We start from the raw sequence: 10,000 nt of genomic DNA, 5'->3' as shown, positions 1-10,000 counted from the left end.
TTACGCACATCTCCACTACTTAAAAATGTTCATGTCTCAAGGTAATTTACTAAGTGAACGCTCGGGAGTTGGGAAGGGGTGTGAGAGTGATAAAGAATCTAAAAGTGAGGGTTGTCACAATGCTTTTTCCTGATGACACTTTGCTTTTGGGAGATTCTGAAAAGAAGCTGCAGAGGTTGGTGTACGAATATGGGAGGGTGTGTATGTAAAAGAAGAAAATTGAAAGTGAACATAGGAGAGAGGAAAGGTGATTAGGATAAATAAAAAATTAGGTAATGAAAGACTGGATATCAGATTGGAGGAAGTATGGAGTACATGAATATTTAGGAGTTGATTTGTCAGCAGATGGGTCTATGAAAGACTAGGTGAACCATAGAATTGACGAGGGAAAAAAGGGAAGTGGTACACCGAGGAGTCTGTGGAAACAAAAAAAAGTTATCAAGGAAGCAAAGAAGGAAATGTATGAGAGTATAGTGGTACCAATGCTTTTATATGGATGTGAAGCAAGTGTGGTGATTATTGCAACAAAGAGAAGGCTGGAGTCCTGTCTGAGGGCAATGTGTGGTGAATAATATGCAGAGAATCCGTACTTTGGAGATTAGGAGGTGAGGGGTTTCTAGAAGTATGGAACAAAATAGATTGACTTGGAGGGCAAATAAATCTGTAGTGGAAGGAAGCCGGTGTAGGGGTCGTCCTAGGAAAGGTTGGAGGGAGGGGGTAAAGGAGGTTTTGTGTGCGAGGGGCTTCGACTTCCAGCAAGCGTGTTAGACAATGAATAGAGGCAAATGGTTTTTATGACTTAATATGCTGTTGGAGTGTGAGGAAAGTAATATTTATAAAGGAATTCAGGGACTGGTTAGCCGGCCTTGAGTCCTGGAGGTGAGAAGTACAGTGGCTGCGCTCTAAAGGAGGGTGGAAATATGTTGCCGTTTGTGAACTGTACTGTCGGCACGCCTCTGGCAAGACAGTGACGGAGTGAATGATAATGAAAGTATTTCTTCTTTTCTCATTAACACTGATGTGTTAATGAGAAAAATCTCCATGATGCCAATCCTTGTTATATCCCTTTGTTTTCCTCTTTCCATTCCTTATTATCTTTGTCCCTCCTCCATTCGACTTTCGTAATGACATGTCCCAACAGCAAGACAACTTCGAGAAGACTCGAGGATCCAGGGTACTGGAGGTAGAACTCGTCATGAGGTTAGAACCAGAGAACTGTCGATGTGAACAAAGATAGATAGGTTGTTAGAATGACTCCACAACATTGATGGATTCAAAACCCAGAGCTTTTTTAAATCTTTAGAGGAAAGGAGTCGAGTGCACCTCTATCGAACCTCACTCCTTGGTCCTGGCCTGGCCGCAATCGGGCGAGCTGTGCTGAATAATACAGTATTAATGCGAGAGACCCCATTCACACTGCCATCGGCTTGTTTAAACCATATTTCTCAATATATAAAAGAAAGGTTTGACGCGATAACTCAAAAATAATAGTAAATTTGACTAACAAGTGTTGTGTGACTGCTGTTAAGTATGAGTCCTTTGCAGTGTACCTACTCCTACTTTTGTATGGATAGATCTTTGGTTGCACCATGCTCCTCTCACCTTATATGTTAAGATATTTTTAAACTAAATTCATGTCACTAGGTTGTGATTAATGACGATAAGAGAGGACGTCCGGATAACACTCTCATGCAAGTATGTCATCTTAGGTCCAGGGGTCGCCATCCTGTCGCGCTCTATTTAGAATATCCATGAAGATATATACTATAAACTATGTAAATTTTCATTTACCAGCAGTATGATTCAATTAAGTAAAAATGATAAAACTGTATACCGAAGCACAACTCGGTCACAGCTATATACCTAAGTTCACCTCAACTATATACTGAAGCTCACCTCAACTATATACCTAAGCTCGCCTCACAACCATGCAGAAGCTCACCTCACAATTATATACCTAAGTTCACTTCACATCTATATACCGAAGCTCACCTCACAACTATATACCGAAGCTCACTTCAGTTACAACTACCAAAGTTCACCTCACAGTCACAACTATATCCGAAGCTCACCTCAGTTATAACTACTAAAGCTCACCTCACAACCACAACTATATACCGAAGCTCACCCTACAACCACTACTATATACTTGCCAAAACTCACCTCAGTCGACCATATGCGTAAGCTTACCCCAGCTACAACTATATACCTTGCAAAGCTCATCTCACAGCCACACCTATATACCTTGCAAAGCTCATCTCACAGCCACACCTATATACCGAAGCTCACCTCGGCCACAACTATATACCGAAGCTCACCTCAGTAACTGTATACCGAAGCTCACCTCGGCCACAACTATATACCGAAGCTCACCTCAGTAACTGTATACCGAAGCTCACCTCAGCTACAACTATATACCGAAGCTCACCTCAGTTACAGCTATACCGAAACTCACCTAAATTACAACTCTATGCTGAAGCTCACCTCACAGTCACAACTATATACCGAAGCTCACAGCCACAACTGTATACCAAAGTTCACCTCACAGCCACAACTAGATACCGAAGCTCACAGCCACAACTGTATACCAAAGTTCACCTCACAGCCACAACTATATACCGAAGCTCACAGCCACAACTGTATACCAAAGTTCACCTCACAGCCACAACTACACAGCCACAACTGTATACCAAAGTTCACCTCACAGCCACAACTATATACCGAAGCTCACAGCCACAACTGTATACCAAAGTTCACCTCACAGCCACAACTAGATACCGAAGCTCACAGCCACAACTGTATACCAAAGTTCACCTCACAGCCACAACTAGATACCGAAGCTCACAGCCACAACTGTATACCAAAGTTCACCTCACAGCCACAACTGTATACCAAAGTTCACCTCACAGCCACAACTAGATACCGAAGCTCACAGCCACAACTGTATACCAAAGTTCACCTCACAGCCACAACTAGATACCGAAGCTCACAGCCACAACTGTATACCAAAGTTCACCTCACAGCCACAACTGTATACCAAAGTTCACCTCTTCAAGGGGGGCTCCTTGGCGTGGTGAAGAGGCTCTTGGTCTGAGGAATTAGCCCTGTCGGTCTTCTTCCTCAGACCGAACCTAATTACCCCCCATTCTCCCCTCCCCTATCCCATCCTCCCCATCCTCCCCTTTTTCCATTCCTCCTCCTCCTCCTCACCCCTCCCTTTTGCCCTTCCTCTTTTTAGCCTTCGTGATTTCTCCCACAGGCGTGCTAGTTCCTAGGTAGGGGAAAGGACACCGGGGTCGATCCCATTCCGTTGAGGTTTCTTGGCGGTGGCGTAGTTTGCCGTGGAATCTGGATTGCCTAGGGATGTCCCGATCCCTCTCCGGTATCCCGGAGTAGCTTTGGGTGTCTTTTGGGCGACGGGTGTATCTCTGGAAGCCACCTTTCGGATTCCGGGGGTGGTGGCTGAAGGAGGTATGCTTTGTGGCGGATATCCGGCCGCCCTCTCTTTTGTCCACCGAGGTAGCTCGGCAGATGTGAGGTTGCTATCCCGGATTGCTGGTTTACTGGCATGAAGGGTAGGGTATGGCACGGGTTCCATGCTGCATCTGCGCTACTAGCGGTGTCGAGTCCTCTTGGGCGCGGAGGGAGATTTCCGGCCCTTTCATTCCTCCTGGGAACTATTCCTCCCCGCTCCCCCCTTTTTTTATTCTTTTTTTTGTTTTTATTTTCTTTTCTTCTTTCTTTTTTTTTCTTAAAAACAAAAAGCAAAGGAGTAACCTAACCATGGCAGCCCTAGTCCATGAAACCACTACCCCCGGGCCCCTTCTTGATACCGCACCCCATTCTGACCCTGCCTTGTGTTTAGACCACTCTTCGGACACTCCTGATGCCCCTGTACCTCTTGCTGGTGCTGTTTCCTCACCCGCTTCAGGTACCGGGGCTTCGACTGACTCCTTCGATTTGTCTGAACTCCGCTCTCCTTTGACTATGCTTCCGGCTTCTCCCTCTACGGTACGGCAATTTTCGAATCGCCCACCCATTTCATGCCGGACCAACTCCGGTCCTACTCCTAAACGCCAACGTCAATCTCCTGATGATGCTCCGTCGTTACCTTCCCATTCTACTCGGAAACGACCGACACGTCAAGCACTCCCTCTCCACGCTCAGTTTCGGACCACACAATGGACTAAATTCTTTACTTTAAGACCAACTTCTTCTTCTGCCTACCTTTCTGACCATAGTATTGCCAAAGCGCTCCTGCGTCATGTTGGCAGAGATATTTCATTTCACGCTCTCAAGAGCGGTACGCGCATCGTCACTGTCCAGAATGCTACCCAAGCTCATGATCTTTCTCTCCTTTCGAATATCGATACTACTCCTATCACTATTGAAAAACATCTTTCTCTCAATTCTTGTAGTGGTACTGTCATTCTGCCCCATACCATAGTCCAACAGAATTTCCAGTCATGTGGCAATGACATTTTTGAACAGCTGGAACTCCAGGATCTCCCAATCCTCAAAGTAGACACTTATGTCCTTCCTGCCCGGGGGCGGAGACGTTACCCTTGCAATGTGGCTCGTTTAACTTTTGACAGCCGAGAACTCCCGTCCTCTGTATATGTCGCGGGACATCGGTTACAAGTTCGAAAGGTGATACCTACACCGCAACAATGTAGAAATTGCTGGCGTTTTGGTCACCCAGCGAAATATTGCAGATCTATGGCCGAATGCCCAGTCTGTGGTGCCGACAACCATTCTAATACATCTTGCAGTCAACCTCCATCTTGCCTTAATTGTAATGAAGCTCACCCTTCGTACTCCCGCCGTTGCCAGGTCTACTTAAATGAACGTGAAATCCGTTGCCTCAAAGAGGCAGAAGGTCTCCCTTATGCTATGGCAGTTACTCATCTCCGCCTCCAAGGGAGACTACCCCGTGTTTCTTATTCTCGTGTTTCCAAACATCCCCCCACTTCTGGGGTCCCATCTTCTGCAGCCTCCTCTGTTGTTACCCCTCCCATAGCCATTACGGCATCTAATCCTTTTGCTGTCCTTGGCTCTGACGTCCCGACTACAACTCAGTCTGTTCTCACATCTTCGCGTCCTTCCTCACAAGCCCCAGTATCGACAAGACCTCGTACGACACCTAATACCAATCGCCCCTCTACTCAGAAGTCCAAAAAATCCACATTGCTCAAATCTTCTTTGCCCCTTCCTTCCCTTCTTCCACCTCCACACGTTACCTTTCCAGTCTCTGTACCTAGTTCTTCCCCTCTCTCTGGCTCTATTACAAGTGTGGAGATTCACCCTCCTCCTCGTACTATGCCTTCCACCCCTGTCCCCTCCCAAGTTTCTCCCTCTTCTGTCACCTCCCAGGTTTCTACCTCTTCTGTCCCCCCCCACACTTCATCTCCAGTCCCTTACACTTTTCCCTCCCCCTCTACTTTGGTACAGTCCATTACTGTCCCAATCTTTACTCACCCTCCTCCTCCTATCTCCAATATGGTTTCCCATACATCTTTGAATTCAGAAACACTTGAAGCCATTTCAGAATATATTGCAGAGACTAAACCTTCAATGGACACTGATTCACTTCCTGTTCCTTCTCTTCCCTCTCCTCCATCTTCACAACCCCATTCTTCGCAACGCTCCGTTCCTTCGCTACTTGAACATCTTCCAATGCCACCACACGTTGACTTTTCTAACCCCTCTAGTCCGTAGGTGCCTTTACCTACAGATTCCTGATATTTTCTTCATCGCCAATCATGGCCTATTTACAGTGGAATATCCGCGGCCTCAGGGGTAATCGGGGTGAGCTTCAGATGTTGCTTTCCAGGTTTTCCCCTGTTGGTGCTTGCTTACAAGAACCAAAATTACACTCGGCTGTTTTCCAACCTATCTCAGGCTATAATTTATTGTATTCTTCGGATCCTTTCTCAGATGGGACCTTTAATGAAAGTGCCCTTCTTCTACGCAATGATATTCCGTACTGTCAACTATTTGTCCATACCTCGCTGCATTACACTGCAGCCCGTATCCACTTGAATAAGTGGTTTACAATATGTTCTTTATATCTCTCTCCTTCTCGAGCATTTTCTATCCCAGACTTTGCCTTTCTTGTTTCATCCTTACCACCACCACTTCTGTTACTTGGTGATTTTAATGCCCACCATTTCCTCTGGGGGGGGTCTCATTGTGACTCACGTGGCATTCAGTTGGAGGCTTTTCTTGCCTCTCACCCCCTCCATGTTTTAAATACGGGTACTCCCACCCATTTTGATCCTCGTACTCATACTCTCTCTTGCATCGATCTATCAGTCTGCTCTTCCTCCACTGCACTAGACTTCACCTGGTCTGTTCTACCAGACTTACATGACAGCGATCATTTTCCGATCATTCTTACTTCTCCTTCCTATTCACCACCTTCCCGTAGCCCTCGCTGGCAATTTGATCGGGCAAATTGGGATCTTTACTCACACCTCACTGCTTTTAGTGAGGTTCCTTCTTCATCCTCCATTGATGAGCTCCTACACATCTTCTCGACATCAGTTTATACCGCAGCTTCTCATTCTATACCCCACACCTCAGGCAGGCATTCTCAGAAGTGTGTGCCTTGGTGGTCTCCTGCTTGTGCTCGTGCAGTACGTTTGAAACGTGCTGCATGGGGCAGGTACCGGTACAATAGAACCGCTGAGAGACTTGTTGATTTTAAGCAGAAGCGTGCGATCGCTCGCCGTGTCATCCGTGAAGCTAAACGCACTTGTTGGCGAGACTATGTTTCCACCATCACCTCTGCTTCTTCTATGAGTGCAGTCTGGAAAAAAGTGAGGAAATTGAGTGGTAAATACTCTCCTGACCCGGCTCCTGTTCTACGGGTCACTGGTGTTGATATAGCAAACCCTCTCGACGTTGCCATTGAACTTGGCACACATCTGGTCCGTATTTCCCGAGGGCTCCATCTATGCCCCTCGTTTCTTTCCTCAAAGTCTGCCAGAGAGTTAGTACCCTTGGACTTTTCTTCTCTCGGAGAAGAACAGTATAATGTGCCTTTTACACTTCAAGAACTGGAGGCAACGCTCTCAGCTTGCCGATCATCGGCAGCTGGGCCTGATGACATTCATATTCGTATGTTACAACATTTACATCGGTCAGCCCTTGTAGTCCTCTTACACCTCTTCAATCTTATTTGGGCACAAGGAGTTCTTCCCCAGCTGTGGAAATCTGCCATTGTTCTCCCTTTCCGCAAACCGGGTACTACAGGACATGATGCCTCCCACTATCGCCCCATCGCTCTTACAAGTGCAGTTTGCAAAGTGATGGAACGCCTCGTAAATCGACGTTTAATGTGGTATTTAGAGACTCACAACAGTCTCTCCGCTAGTCAATATGGCTTTCGTAAGGGTCGTTCTACCATAGACCCCTTACTACGCTTGGATACGTATGTTCGTAATGCCTTTGCGAATAATCACTCAGTTATTGCCATATTTTTTGACCTTGAGAAGGCATATGACACAACTTGGAGGTATAATATTTTGGCCCAGGCCCATTCCTTAGGCCTCCGAGGCAATCTACCATCCTTCCTTAAGAACTTTTTAACTGACAGACATTTCCGTGTTCGAGTCAATAATGTTCTTTCCCCGGACTTCGTCCAAGCTGAAGGTGTCCCTCAGGGATGTGTTCTAAGCACAACACTTTTTCTCCTTGCTATAAATGATTTGGCCTCTGTTCTTCCACCCAATATTTGGTCATCACTCTATGTTGATGACTTCGCTATTGCTTGTGCAGGCGCTGACTGTCACCTTATTGCAGTTTCTCTCCAGCATGCGGTCGACCGTGTTTCCACTTGGGCCACCACACATGGGTTTAAATTTTCAAGTACCAAAACTCACCAAATTACTTTCACTAGACGCTCTGTTATCTCCGATCATCCTTTGTATCTCTATGGCTCCCGTATCCCCGAACGTGATACAGTCAGGTTTCTAGGCCTTCTCTTTGACCGTCGGTTAACCTGGAAACCTCACATTACCTCTCTGAAGGCAACTTGTCACAGCCGGCTAAACCTTCTTAAAACCCTTGCTCATCTTTCCTGGGGAGCTGATCGTCGAACTCTGCTTCGCCTACATTCAGCCCTCGTTTTATCGAAACTCGATTATGGTGACCAGATTTATTCCGCGGCCTCTCCTGCTACTCTCTCTAGCCTTAACTCTATCCATCACCAAGGCTTACGTTTGTGCCTTGGTGCTTTTCGCTCTTCCCCTGTTGAGAGCCTCTATACAGAAGCAAATGTTCCATCCTTGTCTGATCGCCGTGATGCCCATTGCCTTCGTTACTATGTACGCTCTCACGATCTACACAATCCTTCCATTTATAGAATGGTCACCGATATTAGTAGACATTCTTTATTCGTTCGCCGCCCCTGTTTGCTCCGTCCCTTTTCTCTTCGCCTACTTTCACTCTTGTCTTCCCTTCAGTTACCACCTTTATATGTTCATGTAGCATCTCACTTTTCCCTACCCCCCTGGGAAGTTCCAGCTGTTCGGGTCTGTTCTTTCTCACTCCCTTGCTCGAAAGCTCAACTGCCTACGGTGGCTTCCCGCTCTCTTTTTCTTGATCACTTCCACTCTCATTCTCATGCCACCGCTGTGTACACAGATGGCTCTAAGTCTTCAGACGGCGTCGGATTCGCAGCAGTGTTTCCGGACAGCGTCGTACGAGGGCATTTACTATCTTCAGCTAGCATTTTTACTGCTGAACTGTATGCCATTCTTGCAGCACTTATTCGTATCGCATCTATGCCTGTGTCATCATTTGTAGTAGTCTCAGACTCCCTTAGTGCTCTACAGGCTATACGAAAATTTGATACATCTCATCCCCTAGTTCTCCGTATCCAACTTTGGCTACGCCGTATCTCTACCAAACATAAAGATATTGTTTTTTGTTGGGTCCCTGGTCATGTCGACGTACAGGGCAATGAACAGGCAGACACTGCTGCGCGGTCAGCAGTATATGACCTACCAATTTCCTATCGAGGTGTTCCATTTCTGGACTATTTTGCTGCAATAGCTACCCACCTTCGCACCCGTTGGCAACAACGTTGGTCAACTCTGCTCGGTAACAAACTTCATTCTATTAAACCGAGCATAGGTTACTGGCCGTCTTCTTGTCATCAGTGCCGAGGTTGGGAGACCACTCTCTCCCGCCTTCGCATTGGCCACACTCGTCTTACTCATGGGTATCTCATGGAGAGGCACCCTGTTCCTCTCTGTGAGCAGTGTCAAGTTCCAGTATCGATTAGCCACATTCTGTTAGACTGCCCTCTCTATCAACGAGCACGCAGAATTTACCTCCAACGTCGTCTTCGTTCCCCTACTCTCTCTTTACCTTCCCTTCTTGCTGATGGACCCTCCTTTAATCCTGACTCTCTCATTGACTTCTTGACAACGACTGATTTACTCCACAAACTCTGATGATACTTTTCGCACTCCCCTCAGCCCTTTCTGGTTCAGTCTCTTGCTGCCCTTTACCCTTTCACCATCCACTGCCCCGCTGTTATCCGTAACCTGTTGCTCATCCATCTCCCTTTTGCCACCTGATGCCCTCGCTTCCTTCCTGCCCTGCAGCGCTGTATAGTCCTTGTGGCTTAGCGCTTCTTTTTGATTATAATAATAATAATAATACCAAAGTTCACCTCACAGCCACAACTAGATACCGAAGCTCACAGCCACAACTGTATACCAAAGTTCACCTCACAGCCACAACTATATAGCGAAGGTCACCTCAGCTACAACTATATACTGAAGCTTATCTCACAGCCACAACTATATACCGAAGCTTGCTTCACAGCTATAACTATATACCGAAGCTCACTTCAGCCATAATTATATACTGAAGCTCACCTCACAGCCACAGCTTTTCAAATGAGCTACACAGTAATTAGGTCATGTGTGCACAGTTATTCAATTCATTATGTGCCTCGGTTAAGTACGTTAACTGATCACTATGA

The 10,000-nt window shown here is 46.4% G+C and overlaps 1 protein-coding gene across 2 annotated transcripts in view; it reads left to right on the top strand.

The window, feature by feature from the left end:
* Window positions 1-10,000, top strand: part of LOC128689467 (F-box/LRR-repeat protein 2) — a 360,993-nt gene that overhangs the window by 245,976 nt on the left and 105,017 nt on the right. The window lies entirely within an intron of this gene.

This window comes from Cherax quadricarinatus, chromosome 18 (assembly GCF_038502225.1).
Source record: "Cherax quadricarinatus isolate ZL_2023a chromosome 18, ASM3850222v1, whole genome shotgun sequence".
NCBI classification, from domain to species: domain Eukaryota; kingdom Metazoa; phylum Arthropoda; class Malacostraca; order Decapoda; family Parastacidae; genus Cherax; species Cherax quadricarinatus.
This window is presented reverse-complemented; position numbering and strand designations above follow the sequence as displayed.